The 15,458-nt window shown below is 43.5% G+C and overlaps 1 protein-coding gene across 2 annotated transcripts in view; it reads left to right on the top strand.

The window, feature by feature from the left end:
* The first annotated feature begins 653 nt into the window (after window positions 1–653).
* The window catches only part of ZNF462 (zinc finger protein 462), a 140,496-nt gene continuing 125,691 nt past the window's right edge, over window positions 654–15,458 (top strand). The window contains exon 1 of one of the 2 annotated variants that reach the window (XM_040963220.1): window positions 654–910. The gene's annotated coding sequence lies outside the window, so the exon portion shown is untranslated. The remainder of the gene's footprint in view (window positions 911–15,458) is intronic. The other variant, XM_040963221.1, reaches the window with a different exon arrangement.

The raw sequence follows: 15,458 nt of genomic DNA, 5'->3' as shown, positions 1-15,458 counted from the left end.
CGCACCGCCTTCTCCTCAGGTCTTTTATTCATCTCATCTCCCTCTTCCCCTTCTCCTCCTCCTCTGCCTCCTTCTCCTCCTCCTCTTCCTCCTCCTCCTCCACCACCACCACCTCCTCCTCCTCCTCCTCCGCCGCCGCCGCCGCCGCCGCCGCCACCACCTCCTCCTCTTGCATCTCACTGGCCTGGCTCTGTGTTGCTCTGAGTGACAAAGACAATGTCCCAGCCGTAACTTTGCAACCACCTTGCCTCCTTCTGGGGAGGGGAGGGGGGACAGCAGCCGCAGCCTCAGCATCTCCTCCAGCGTCTCTTTGCTCTTCTCCGGCTCTTGGAGAATTCTTCTCTCTCTCCTTTTTCTCCCCTTAGCCCTTTCCTCATTTCTTTCCTTCTTTCTTTTTCTCTCTCCCTCTTCCTTGGCTGCACGTTGTGGTTTGTTATTAGCAAGGCTTCGCGCACCCCCTGGTGCTCCGGCGTTTTGTGTGGCAGGAGAAGATTGTCTTCCTTCTCTCTGTCTTGCTTTCTCTCTCCCTCTGGTTGCTCATTATTCAGAGAGAGACACAGAGGGAGGGAGAGCGAGCGAGCGAGCGAGCGCGCGAGGGAGAGGGAGGAGAGGAGAGAAGAGGAGAGCGAGGGGAGAGAGAGAGAGAGTGAGAGGGAGCGGGAGGGAGGGCGAGAGGGAGAGGGAGAGGGACGGATATCTCAGGTCATCTGCAGCTGCAGCGAGTCTGAGGAGCCGAGGAAGGCAGGGAAGATGGCGATCCTCCATTGCTGAGACCCGGCAGAAGCACATGAGACTCCCAAACAACTTCCACAACAATAACCCGAGCAGGAAGAGGAGAAAGAGAAAGAGGATAAGGAGGCGGTGGGGCTGGAGACCGCGAAGCACCTTCCGGCGCCGGGACGCTTCTTCCGTAAGTTACTGCAATTAAGCAGCACCTCGGGGTGGTCCGGGTGCCCCGGGGAGGAGAGCGCGGGGTGGTGGAGGCACCGACGCGCTCATTCATTCGGCCGAGAAGGGTTGGAGGCGCGGGGAGGAGAGGAAGTCCCCTGCATGGACTGGCTGTTGGGAGAGGAGAAGAAGCCAGAGAGAAGAGGAGGAGGAGGAGGAGGAGGAGAGGGAGGAGGAGGAGGAGTGGGGGGAGGAGGGAGAGCAGGAGGGGGAGGAGGAAGAGGAGGAGGAGAAGTCAGGGAGGAAGAGGAGGAGGGGGAAGAGGAGGAGGAAAAGGTGGTGGTGCTGGTGGTGGCAGTGGAGGTGGCTGTGCTTTTCCTGCTGGCTGCTCCTTCTGCGGGGGTGCGGGGGGTAGCGCAACGCCGGGGCTTAATTAATTTCGTGTAGTTTCATGAAGAGAGGAGAAAATAAGAGATGAGTGAGGAGAGAGCTGGAAGCTCCGGACGGATGCTCCGAGTGTGGGGACAGGATAGGAACTGAGAGGGGGCGGAGGGCGGGAGGCTGGAGACCTGAGCCGGGCGCCGGCGGGAGCGAGCGAGGGTCAGGGGAGCGAGCGCTCCGAGCGGGCGGCCCCGACCTGAGCGGGTTGACCTCTTTCTTTCTCTGTCCCTCTCCTTCCTTCCTCTCCTCTGTCTGCCTGTCCCCCGCCCGATGGCAAAGCCCAGCGGATTGGCACCCCCCTCTCCTCAGGTATTTGGCTGGTTCTCTCTCTTCTCTCTCTCTCTCTCTCTCTCTCCTCTCCCCCCCACCCCTCTCCCCGAAGTTGGGATGCGGGGTCGGGATGTGACGGGGGATGAGGGGTGGCCGCCGCCACCGGTGGTGCTGCCGGTAAGGAGCGAGCAAAGAGCTGGGGGCGCGCGGGGTCGGGGGTGGGGGGAGCTCAGGTTCAGGAGCAGCTGAGGAGCTGTCTCCCAGGCTGGGGCTTCAGAAGCGTCTGGTGGAGGAGGACAACGGTTTCTGGAGAGGAGAAGCCATTACACACGCTGGGCTGTGCTCTGAGGAGGAGAGAAAGGCAGGCAGGGGCTTGGGGGGGCGTCTCATTCCTGGTGCGGTTCCCAGGGGTCTGCCCGGCTTCCAGGCACGAGGGGAAGCCGCAGCCGCCCCCCTCCCATTGGAGCGACCCCTCTCTTTGCCTTTCTTTATCTCCCTGTCCTCCATTTGCAAGCTGTCTGCTTTGGTTCCAGTCCAGACTCCACAAACACAAAGCTCCTTCTCACGTTCATCCTGCAGGCTGCTCACCATTCCTGAAGAAGGAACCCTCCTTTTCTTTTCATTGTGGCTCCCAACCTACAGGCTGCCTCGAGTTCCTTTGATATTTCTTCCCAACCCTTCTCTCTTCCCCCCTCAGAAAAAGGAGACGAAAAGGAAAAAAAGTTTTTCGTTTCTTTTCTTTCTTTCTTTTTTTTTTAAGCAAGTGTCTGGGATGAAGAGACCAACCAGTTGGGGCTTTCTCCCAGGGCTCCCCGGGCTGTGTGTGTGTGTGTGCGCGCGCCTGTGTGTTGGCTGTTTGGTTTGCTTTGGTTTTGTTCCTGGAGATTGCTGGCAGGATTTTGGATAGAGTGACTAGTTGGGTTTGAGGGCTGACAACTGAGTCAGGTAAGCCGTGTCATGTAGTAACTCCACCAGAAAATGGAGGAGAACGGGTTTCCAGGAGACGAAGCTGAGATGAGAGAAGTGTTTATAAAATTATGGATGTCTCCATTTTGAAGCTCTGTTGGTGATGGCTGGAGGAGGCTGGCTGCCTCTTCCTCCTCCCTTTCCAGAGGGAAGCCTTGTGGGGGCCCCTCACTTGTCTCTTCATTATGCAAGGAAATGAGGGCTTTGATGGGTTCCTCAGCTTTCTCTCCCACCACAGGAGCGCTTGCCCAAGTTATTGAGGCATTTGTTTCCATTTTCAAGTAAACTTTCAGAATTTTTTCCCCCCTTTTGAGTGGACCTGAAGGGTTTTGACCTCCTTCAGGAAAGGCAAGGCAAAAACCTGACCTGTTTCTCCTGAGGTCTTCACACAACTTAGGATGCTCCAGGTTTCCTTTAAGTCACCAAGAAAGATTATTTCTTTCTTCAGATGGTGATGGTGGTCCTGAGCGGTGATTGTGCCATTCTTTCTTTTTTCCTTTTGAGTTCTGGGGTTTAGATTATCAGCCTATTTTCATGTGTTGCAAGACTTTCTGATCCGATTTGGGTTGATTTCTGCCGAACCCTCCAAATCCTGCAGCAGTGCTGAGTAGCTGCCTGGCTGCTGGGCACAGCCAGCTCTCCAGGTTCTGTAGTTCTCTTCAATCTGATCCATTTGTGTGCTAGGCCTTCTTGGAGTTCCTTTGTTCCCCTTCTGCTGGCCGCCCCCCTCCATGTTTTCAGATACTGTAAGTCTTGAGGAATATCAGCATGTCTTCTTAACAGTGTCACCAGAGAAACACATCTTGAAAATATTATGTCACTTGACAAGACCTTCTGTCCAGGTGACTTCACCTTTTTAATTGGGAGGGATTTATTGATCTTCCAGGAAGACATTTTGCGAGGATGGTTTCACAGAAGGACTCAGTGCCATCCCAGTCCACACACATTGATAGATTAGAACTCTGGACAGATTTGTTCTAGGGAGTGTATGTCCTGGACTTTAGTAAAGAACTGAATCTGGAAACGCTTCAGGAATCTCTAAAAGCCAACCATGAAGATGTTGCTTTTCCATTAAGGAAGGTAGCCATCTTGAGGATGAAGGAGATGTTGGAAGAATTTCAGATGGACTCTTGAAGCTAGGTGAGGAGGGTTCCGTAGTTGAAAACTTGGAGGAGATTCAGAACTAATTAATAGAAGGAGGCTAATTGGACCTGACTTTCCACTAAGGAGAAACATAGGAAGGTACCAGCTTCAGCAGAAATAAGGAACACATTGGTGAGCGACTTGTACCAGCCTTTTTCTTGCTTTCCTGCCTCATTATGTGTCACACTCTGTGTGTGTGTGTGTCTGTGTGTGTGCACACGTGCATGTGTGTAAAGTTCCTTATGTGCATATTGAAGTGGTTTTAGACTCCAGATGTAATTCTGTTCTGTTGAGTAGCTGGTAGCAGTGTCATTCAGTAAATGCACAATGCTGCATATGACAACATCACATTTTTTCAAACCAAACTGTTGTGTCATTAATTGAGGGTTATTGTTCTTCTGAGGAGTGTGAAAGGAGAGGGGAAATGTGTGGTTTTTTTAGCTGATAATTGTCCATGGCCAAGGAAGTAAAGCCCTGTTTGTACAGATGAAGATGTGTGGTTTGCATTTGATGAGTAGTCTCATTTAAAAATTCTTCTGTTCAGATTCCTGCTCTTTTGTTCAAAACCCAGGTCCTTTCAAGAGCGATTCAAAAAATAGTACTTGGAATCATACTTTTCATTATTCATTTTTTGAGTGCTGTCTTTTGATATTATTACTTGGCCTCTTAAATGGAATGTACAAAAAAAAATCTTGCTTGGAATCATACCTTTCTTATTCATTTCTGAATGTATCTTGGAATGTCATTAATGTTATATTTCAAGTTGCTATTGCCTGTGTGGGTGCTACATGTTCAAACTTGGATGTTCAAATGCAGTTGATAAAAAGAGTTATTTGGGAAAGTAATTACCAGATAATTTTGTGTCTAATTAACCATACATATTTATGTAAACAAACACATTCTATGTCGGTCCTGAAACAAACTTTTATGACATCTTTTTTTGATTGTTGCTGATTGTTTGACAGCTGATTAATTAATATATTCAGTGGTTTGGGCTGGGAGCGGATCTTATAAACTGCTGGTCCAGCAGCTAGACTTAGTACAGTTTCCACTTGGCAGCCCACTTGTTTTGGTTTCCTAGTAGACACTCTTGGAGTTAAGCTTTTCTGGAGGAAAAAAGAATAATTAGATATGCAGATGGGATTTGGAGTTTTGAGAGTTTGTTCTCAGTGGTCTCCAGGACATGCTTCCATTTCCACTGTGCTTTGTCAAGTTGGGAGGCGGTTGCGCATGGCATACACGTCTGAGTAGATTCAAGTGGTTTGGATTTTCATCTTTAGAGAACAAGAGTGTCCAATTGAACATTCTCATTTCATGGATAAGCTCAGAGATCGTTTCTGGTTTTGAGACATCAAGTTTGTGAAGTTTAATATGCAAATTTTTGCCACAGTTGTGGTGTATCACGGAGAAAAGTTCTGGAGAAATATGTGATGTGTGATCTGCGATCTACACTGCCAAACAAGCAATTCTTGTTTCATTTGCATATTCTATATTCTTTTTCTATGGGGATTATACCAATGACATCCAATGATATCGAATCGCTCTATCCTACCACTTCCCCATTGGAGCTTGAGATGACTTTTAAGGGATAAAAGACTGTTTTTCCTAATGAGTCTTTTCAATGACAGTAGGAAGAAGAAATTCCAACTTTGCTAATGGACTTGAGTACTTGTGGTCAATTTTCCTGAAAGAAAGGAATGATCAAGTTGTCTTGGGAAAGAGTCTTCTTTTTCGTGGGATGAAGTTGAAGAGGGTCTAGTGCGTTTTGAATTATTGCTTACTGCTGAAATTACTTCGTTAAAGTAACCACACCGATCTTGTGGCACACGTGCTTTTACACACTTCCAATTCACTGCATCGTGGGTTTCTGTTTGTACTGAATACCTGAGTTGGTGACTGCAGGATGATGACAGACACAACTAGGAAACATGTCAGTGTATGACTGATGATTGCTATATGAGAACTAAAGCAATTCAGAAAGAATTTGAGGGAAAATATTTCCAGAGTCTATTTCTACAATATACTGGTCTGGAAGAGGAAAAAAAATCAGCTGGAATGTATGTATGTGTATGTGTGTGTGTATTTGTGAGAGCAAGTATCCTGTGGGCTTCTCATACTGGCGTAGTTGATGGCTTTGAGAGAAACGTTAGCTGGGTGTCAGTAACCTATTAATTGATTATGAGAAAAGAGAGGGGAGAGTAGATAATGCTTAAAGAAAATTCCTCTCCTTGTGTGATATGCCAAGACATCTGGCAGATGTTATGTTGGGCCCTAAGGAATGGACAGTTTAATTTTAGCCCTAGTAAGGAAATGGGAAGTTCTAAGCTCTTTTAATAGCACAGTTTGGGGAAGGTCGCTTAAAAAAAAAAAAAAGAAAAGAAAAGAAAGAAAGGAAAAGAGGCATTTGGCATAATAGGAAAAAATTCTAGGCAACGAGGAATATAAGCTTAGATTTTGGGGTGATAGACCAAAATATTATTTCTTCAGTAGAAGTTGGCATAAAAAGACATTGAAAAGTGGTAGAGTACATATCTGTACCACATTAGTGAGGAATATTAGATATTTAGTAGTTGCCAGGCAGTACTTCCGATTTAGAGGCTGGCTTTGTTTTAATGCCTTGGAGAGATAATATATGTCAAATATCCTCCTTCTCCCTGCATTTTATTGAAGAGGAGACTGGCACAGAGACGAGAAGTGACTTGCCCAAGGTCAGACAGTTCCGCTGTAGCGAAGCCAGGCCTCCAGCTCAGGTTGGCCTTTCCATTACCCCAGCTGCACATGATTGTCACTGGTTGTGAAACAGCCTCTCTCTTCTCCGGGGCCCAGGGCTCCTTGGGAATGTTGGTAATCACACAGTCGTGGGGCGGGAGTATGGGTTTTCATTGGTTCTGTTGTACATGCTGGGAACCCAAGGCTTCCATGGCTTCATTCAGAGCCTGATTTTGTTCATGTGACTTTCAATCAAGCTGTAGTTACTCGGTTTGCAGTTGTGCTTTTCTTTCAATGTCCAGGGCTCAGGAGTCCTTTTCAAATGCTCTTCTTTAGAAGTTGGTCTGGGTCTCTTGCAACTTACAAAAGTGCCCACAATTGGACTCTGAGGATCTGTTTTGCAATGCAGTACAGATTTAAATTGGCTTCTTTCAGAGATGCCATTTTGTAATACAGATGAATGGCTGAGAGGGTGAGATCCACTCTAAAACAATCACTGGTGATTTTCCAGTGTCCCATACTCATTCAAAACCGTGTCTTTCATGTATCTTCCAGAGCCCAGTTCTCTTACAGACCGAGGGCCAATTCTTTCCCACATAGGCATACATATATGCCTATGTGCATATATATGTAGATAGCCTTAAAATGTCTTTTTAAAAACAGGCAGTTTAACCATGAGCAGTAGGGCGGTCTACTATAAGAAGGGTAAAATAAATTTCCATTCCTAAGTCCTCTTGGATAAGGAGAAGTAATTTTGCAAAGAAGAGTGATGTTTGGAAGTTTCCACGTTTTCTAAGCTTCTTCCAAACGAACACATAAATTCTTAATCCAGGAGACAGTCTCGAGAAGGTAGTGCGGGATGTGGACTTCTGGCAGAAACACAGTTAACGCTGTAAACAGTCGAACCTCGGTGTGGCACTCCTCCAAATGAGTTGACTGTCGAAAATAAAATGTTCCAGAAGAACTGGGAGAACAGGAAAGAAGTTAAAACAGCATGGTTTGCATGCCAGTACTGAAGGAAGAAAAAAAAAAAAAACAAGGCCAGGGTGGCACTGGAGAGAAGATAATCTGAAACTGAACTGTCTCCTGGATTTATAAGACGCAGGAGAAGATGCTTCCAAATGTGGGAAAGTCGACTTTGGTGAATTTAGATTGTATTTGCAGTTTAGTAGGAAACTCTTTTGAATTTTTTGTCCTGTTGAACTTTGCTTCTGGAGAACTGCACAACAGATAAATGGGAAGTGCATTGGAAATGATTTGAATTTACATTTTCTGCTTGGAAAAGCTACCCTACAGTTTATCTTCTTTCTAAGACCTCCTGTTCTCATTCATTGAAATACATATAAGGTTTTTTAATTCTTAAATTGTGTGGCTCCCCTACAAAGTTGATTTTTTTTTTCCCCAAGGGTCAAAAGACATAGGGTGGGATATTGTGACCTGACGGAGGGGTTAGCAATTGTCTCCTACAAATGCATTGTCTTTTCTTGCTGGTGAGCAGACTAGGTGGTGTCGTCAAAGCATTCTTGCCTAATTCCTAGCTGGAGAACATTTCTTCTTGAGTTATTCTTGGAGGGAAGGTTTTCTTTTTGTGCCAGGTCATGGATATTTTGGTTGATTTCCTTGCTTTCATGCATATGTTTGCTTGTTTAGCTCATTGCATGTTGCTTCTGGATATTAATAAAATACTTCTGCTACTCCTGCCCACTAACTTCATTTAAGGGGTAGAGCTTCCTCTTCAGGATGAAGGATGGTTGGTAGATACTTGTTCAAAAAATAAATACTCGAGTATGGGGATTGCATAATTCAGGAATTATTTGCTAGGCTTTTGAGTAGAAGATCATACTGGGAAAGAAAGGAGGGGAACATTCTACAAGGCATCCATGGGTCCTGATTAAAATGTTTGTGAATCACTTAGGGGGAAATCAAGCATTTGCCCAAAGTGACTAAGAATAAGAGTTACCTTTGGATTCAGATTGGTCCGAGCACAAAAGGAGCTGGAGGCCCAGGCAGAACAACTGTGTCAGAGTAATTAAGGCCAGGATTTGTGGAGAGGCTTAGCAGCCACAGAGCCCAGCTGGGGAAGGCCAAACGGGCATCCTAAGCCCTTGTCTGGCCAGTTGAACCAGAACACAAGCTAAAGCCTTCACATTTGGGCATTCTTTTCCCCTGTAAAGATGTAAGAATGGAAAGCCATATTCTTTGGTTTTGCTCATGTTAGCTGGGGGCTCCTTTCAAGCTGAGAAATGCTCGAGTTGGGGGAATATGATTTCTGCTAAGGGAACATTCTCCCTGTTAACACTGCACATGTGCCTGTAACATTGGACTTATTACTCAGGGAATAATTGTGCAGTGGCACAATGTGGGATACTTGAAAGGTGTTTGCCACACAAAGGTTCCAATACTCACCTGCAGATTAAGAAATGGGTTTCTAAACCATCTCATTTCTATTGTTAATGAAAAGCTCTGGAAGGCACCTGTGAATTAGAACTCCAGCTGCTATCATGGTAGGGGAAGTTAGGCCTTGAAAGGATATATGGATTAGCCCATCAAAAAAGCAAACAGTAGCATCAGCACAAGTAGAAAATAGACAGGGTTGTTAAGCTAACAGAAAAGTAGGCTAAAGCATGGCTGTAATTATATGGTGGAAATTCATTGGGAAGGAGATTGCTTGGATGGGAGAAATGAAAGAAGAGAGTCTGAGGAATAACTGACAAGTCAAAATAACGAGATCTGTCCACTGGGAAGAGCCTACAGGAAAAAGCTTTCAAGAAAACAATAAAGCAGATAGAAAAAGACCTTGTAATCTGGTACCTATTGCATGTGAAGTGCGAAGATCAGCACTCAGATCCGCATTCTTTGGTCAGTTCCTATTGGAAAAAAAATAGACATGGGCTTGGAAAGTAACTTCTCTGACTTCCAGGTCACAAATTCAGGTTTTCTGATAAAGGACAGTTAGGAGGCCTTAGGATTTTTCTGGAAAACGAACTACATAAAGAATAAAGCATAAAAGAAAATAGTTCAATTATTACTGGATAGGAAAATATGACCCTTCTGTCTAAGGGTATTCAACCGGTTCCTCTGCCCACATGCTGGGTGTTAGAAGAAATGAAGAAAAGGGCATGCCTACTGCAGAAGGGACAGGAATGGACCAAGATTCCTTCCTGAGGTCTAATTTGTGATTTAGCCATTTTCTTGAGCCAACTCTCACAGGCTCATCTGTAAATTCAGTCCCCTGCATTTAAAAATTTTAAATAAACCTATTGTGGTCCAGAGTGTTTAACCATCCTGATCCTAATTACACCATCCCTCTGTGTTATGACCAATTAGTCAGCAGTTGAATACCAGTCATTCAATCTAGATTGTCAAGAACCTGATCTTTCATTTAGGGGTGAAATTTAAACTATGGGTTATAGATTGAAGATGGCCAGTGACAAATGCCAGTAGAAACCATGTAAAGATTTCATCATAACAAGTACTCATCACCCAGAGTCTTAACCTATCCATGTTTTGGATCTTAAATAGTCTTCTATGCAGACAATTAAACTGTATGTAATAGTAGCTACTGGGAGGAGAGTTTGTGTGAAAGAGACCAGTTTCATTTGAAAGTCAGAGTTAAACTGCAGCAACTCACTCCTTTCTATTGTCACTGGAATATCGCCTGTCCTGACACGGGACAAGAACCTCAGAATAAATATGATTGTTTCATCCGAAAAGGCTTGCCAGCTTCTCTATATGATGGGCAAATCACACAGACTTTCAGAGAAGTACTATGTCCCCTTTTTAGTGAACTCATAATTAATATGAATACTTGGTAACTTTTGTTTAATATTTAATATGGTCTGGGAACTGTTCATATGGTAGAAGAAGCCTAGGCTTTGGGAGATAATTTACCCAATTTCATTTAAAGTTAGGGAGTCAGGAGTTGTAGAAATGGGGATGTGCTTCAGTGTCCTGGTTCTCAGCTGCTGGAACCTGGCCTTGCTTTTCACTTATTTGACTAATAGCTTATGTTCCTAATGGTTTATCTCTACCAATTGCTTCTGCCAGGAGTATATCCTTGGTGTTCTGGAAGAAAATCTGAGCATAATGAAAAATTAATTGTAGTATATTGGTTGATATGACAGATATAATGTATTATAATAGCTGAGCAAGGTGTTTAACTAAAGATAAATTTTTTGTTGTTGTTTTTCTTACAGAGGAAATAATGCAAAAGAGAGAGAGAGAGAGAGAGAGAGAGAGAGACCAGAGTGGAAGAGGACCCCTTAGAGTATAACTATTTTCCCCTTGCATCAAACTCAGTAGTGTGAGGTACTTAGACACACAGATTTTTGAAAAGAGAACTTACTGTTGGAGCAAAAACAATACGCTGTATGACTTTTTAAACAGAAAAGGTGTTTTTTTTTTCATTTTTGGGCTTTGTTCTTAAGTCTCAGTGTCTTATATGTTGGTGGTTGTTACTGTAAGTCCCAGACGTGTTTTTAAAAACTGCATGGACATTTGAAGATAGGTTCCACTCTCTCTATTGGTGATTTTTTGGAAAATGGTACAGATTTTCTTAGAAGTGTTGGTCTCATAGTCTCCATTGCCTTTAGTGGTCACCATGTGCTCGTTGAGATCATGGAGACTTCATGAATGTTTTGGGAATTATCTGTCTCTCCCTGTAACACTCCACAACAAGGACGCTACTGTTCATGGGTGACCAAAAATGCCCTTACTAGAGCAACAAGCTGTTCTAAGACAGATAGAACAGGTCCAAATATTCCTTTGAGATCCAGGACAGTAGGTTTTCTGTGACACAAGTAGTTGCACACTAACTGTTGAGCTCTCTTTAGTGCCCAAGCAACAAGTGTGGTTTTGTAAATTCTTAACTTGGGAGTGGATCTCTATGGGTTCCTACCATCCACATGGGAGACTGGATGGAGTTCCCACTCTTCATCTAGCCCAGGCTAGCAGGCCAGGCCAGGCTAGCAGAAGCTTCTGGGGAGGAAACCAACTGATGGGAGTGAGCTTGCTGATGGAAACACTTTATCTCTCTCCCATTGTGTCTTTCTGCCTTTCAAATAAAATAAGTAAATAATTTAAAATAATTCCTCTGACCTTCAAGATCAGTCCTTGTTTCTTCCACCTTCCCCTTAAATCTTTAATGAGAAATCTATCCTGGCTACCCTCAGTAGCTTCTCTGCAGAAAGTGAGGTGAGTTAAGGTGCTAATGAATGTGGTGACAATCAGGAATAAGGTACTGAATTTGAGAACTCGAGAGGGAGCCTTAGAACATGTGCCAAGGAGGTAAGCTGCAAGTTTTTGTATGCAGGCCAGGCAGAGGAATCAACCATTATCTTGAAAAGAGAAGAAAGTCACATTTTCAGAGAGATTCCATGGTATCACAAAAGAACCCATTGTGTAGATGGCATAAAATAGCATGCATTTAAGAAAAGCAGAATTGCATCTTTTCACTTGGGCGGAAATTCTCATCATTTGTTCCATCTCCTCTCATGGCTGTGCCTCCAAATAGTAATTGTGGGGTGCTGAGGAATGAAGGGGTTTTGAGGAACAGATGTGAATTGTCCCATGTTCAGCTCAGTGTTTCAGAGCCTCTCGCCCATCCTTTTCCTGATCATTGGCTGACGCTTGTTAATAATGAATGAGCATCACCCATAGGTCCTGAAATTAGCAAGTGTTAAATGTTATGTGATTATTAGGGGAAAACAAGATAATCGAGTCAGTGGGCTTAATTAGGTTGTGATTGCCCAATTGCTGCTTCATGGTAATTATATTCATAACCCCATTTCTAGACGTCAAATACAATTATCAAAATTGACCCCGTCACAGGTGAGTGTGAGTGATCTTATCTGAAGCAGTCTCTGAATGGTGAATATTTCCTCTCCTTCTTCCCTCTTGCTTTCTTCCCTGCCTTAATTGAAAGGTCAGTGGCCGTGTGACTTTGCCTGTGATCATGCAGCTATTGCAGAGCTTGGATTGGTGCCCACAGAAAACTAGGTTTTTAAATTTTATGGAGTTAAATATGCTAAAAAATCACCAGATAGGGACTTGAAGCCTAAAATTTCAAAATTGAGTAGATTGCACAAGAAATCTTTTCAGTAGATATAATGTGATTTCCTGACTAAATCTTTATAAGGCACAACCTTAAAATGAAAGAGAATCTGTGCTTAAGGAATGTGTGTAAGGAATGCCTGAGCAATACGACTGAAGCACTATACAAAGAACTTTAAATGTGACCCCGTCCAGTCTCCCAAACTTGGGCAGTTTGCTGCCAGTGTCTCCTAGTATAAAAAGAAGATGCTAATGGTAGGGAAATGACTTAATGTTTATCTCCCAAAGGAAGGGAATGATTTCTAGGAAATACAAAAGAACCTGTAAGAGAACTGTGCGTGTCAGTGTGACACGGAATCATTAGTCCAGGTCCTCATTTGACAGTGTTCCTTTTTGGACATTTAATAAATGAAGAAACAAATCGCTCAAAATTTCCACTCAATGGCTAAAACTTTACTTTAGATGATATGGCTGAAGAACAACTAGGATTCTAAGCTATTAGATGAATTGATTTCAGGAAGTGTATGGGAAATGGAACTCAGAAATAATGGTTAATTTTGAAGTGTGTGTGTGTGTGTGTGTGTGTGTATAGAATGAAAGGGATTAGGGAGAGCTTTTCTAGGTGCTTCTTGATGAAACATCAAGAAAGCTGTTTCTTTTGAGTAGTCATTTCTGCACACTGTGCCCATTAAGAAAGTGGAGTGTGGTGGGTGGAGCATCCTGTTTGGGATGCAAAGCACAGATTGAAATCGACCTCTGTCCCTTCCTGGCTGTGTGACCCTCAGTAAGTCTCTTAATGTCTCTGTTTCCAAGATTTCCTACCCAGTGACATGAGAAGATAATATAATGATTAAAAAATGATCTGTTTCTAAGGGTCCTATCCTCGTGGAGAGAGAAATAGGGATAGCGATGTCCTTTTCAGGCTTTGCCACGTGTATCTATGGCCATTATGTCAGTCATTTTGTCCTTGATCCTACACTCAGTTTTTTGACTGTGGCCTGTAGCTTTGTGCTGTGTGCGGCTTTAGTGATCGGTGGGACTTGCTGTTGTTGAACACTCACTGGTGAACACTTCTTCGTTGGAAGTGCTGATCTGCTTGAACGTGGACCCAGCAACCTGTATGTCTGTGTGTGCATTCAGTAGGAATCTGTAAGCTATGTAAGAATTATGGCAGTTCCTCTTAAAAAGTGCATCGATGTAGTCCCACCTGTTTCAACCTAGTTGAGCTGTTTCTTATAGAACATTTTTGATCCATTTGAATTCCTTGAGCTCTTTGGAAAAAAGATGTTATTATAGTTCCTATTATTTGTTATCATTGTGGCAAGAGTGATGTGTCTGAGAATATCATTGCTATTACAGGGAAAATATCCCAGTGCTGGTTTATGTTGGATACCTCCTTGTTGCTTTGTTTGTAGAGCTATCATCCAGCAAATACGAAGATGGCACCAGAGTCTTGCTTAGAAATGCTTTGGTTTTCTCTGTGCAAATGTTTATTTTAATAGTCTGTGCCCACTTGATCTTACAGATGTACTTAATATCAGATGCTTTGAGATCACAAAAGTAAGGAGGCTAATTATAGTGTCTTATGTATAGATGGTATTTCAAAATGTGGAAAATGTGGAGTGGTTTTTGGTAGGACATAACAGGAACTCACCCTGTTGGCTCTGGCCAAAAAAACATTCAGTAGTGGCCTCATTGTTGGCAGTGTGGCAGTGGTGGGGATGCTGGTGGCAGAGGTGAAAAACCTGTTAGGGATTGTTTTGTAGAACTATGATTTTTAAAGGTGAAAAAAAATACATTCTAAATTATCTATTTATATTCTTTTAAAAAAATTTTTTATATACATCTTGGAAACTTCTAGTGACATAAGTATCAATGCATTTCTTGAATTATGTAAGCTTCACGATTGCCTCTTTAAAATTTTTTGAGGAGAGGAAAAATGACCATGAATTTCATGAGTGATACTCAGATTTCCACGTCTCACAAAACCGGAGATAAGGGAGAGACCTTGAAACTAAAGGAGTAATAGAACTATGAGTTACTAGTAGTTACTGTAATGCACAGGGCCCGTTCATCTGTTAAGAATTATGGAATCAATTTTTGGAACTGAAATCAAGAATTCCTAGGACACCAGAAAGACTGGGAATAGGACAGTTTTCCAATTTCCTTGAGATTGGAGGACGTGAGGGAATACCACCTTCACCTGTACTCAAATCTGACTTGGCCCGGCAGCTTTACCTGCATGTGACCCCAGAGCAACAGAAAAAGCTCTTGGTTTTGGAGAAAGACTTGCATCCAAGCTTCTCCCTTCTCCACTTCCCAGTTGCCTGAATTTGAATCAAGCTCCAAATTGCTCCTAAGCTTCTGTTTCTGGGCTTCAAACTGAATTGCTTCACTGGTGAAGGCTACAAGGCATAATATGTGTAAAGCACCCAACATCCTGCCCAGGGCTCAATAAGCAGCCACTCTGCAGTTCATTTGATGAACTAGTACCCACCCCGTGACTGTCGTGGATTTGGGGGAGGACAGATTGCCTGCAGCAAGGCATTCATTGGATACCTGGTTTTACGTGTCAATTTAGCAGTTGTGGGATGAATTACAAAGAATTTAGTGTCTTCGTTATCAGAAGATGTGCTTTATGGAAGCTGTTAGATTTAACAAATATGTGCTCATTCATTCAGTCAGTCATCAAGCATTTGTTGAGTGCCTTTTGAATACTAGCTTGACTGAAATGTTCCCAGGTGGTCAAACCCAAGGAATGCACGTGATCTTTCCACCAGGGTTTTGTTGGACCTTTTGTCTTGGTAATTGTAGCAATTATGATGGAGATGGGTGTCCTTAGTCACATTAAAATAGCCTGAAGCCAGGGAGCAGTGACCCCATGGCTTAAGCCGTTCATAGTTAATTCCTGTTTAGATGCAGTCACTTCTGCCTGTTTGTATGTTTACAATATAATTTGCTAACCATGTACTCAGTGCTACTGTGGTTCC

The sequence above is a fragment of the Ochotona curzoniae genome, unplaced genomic scaffold, assembly GCF_017591425.1.
Source record: "Ochotona curzoniae isolate NIBS_2020 unplaced genomic scaffold, NIBS_Ocur_1.0 scaffold_3208, whole genome shotgun sequence".
Classification (NCBI taxonomy): domain Eukaryota; kingdom Metazoa; phylum Chordata; class Mammalia; order Lagomorpha; family Ochotonidae; genus Ochotona; species Ochotona curzoniae.
This window is presented reverse-complemented; position numbering and strand designations above follow the sequence as displayed.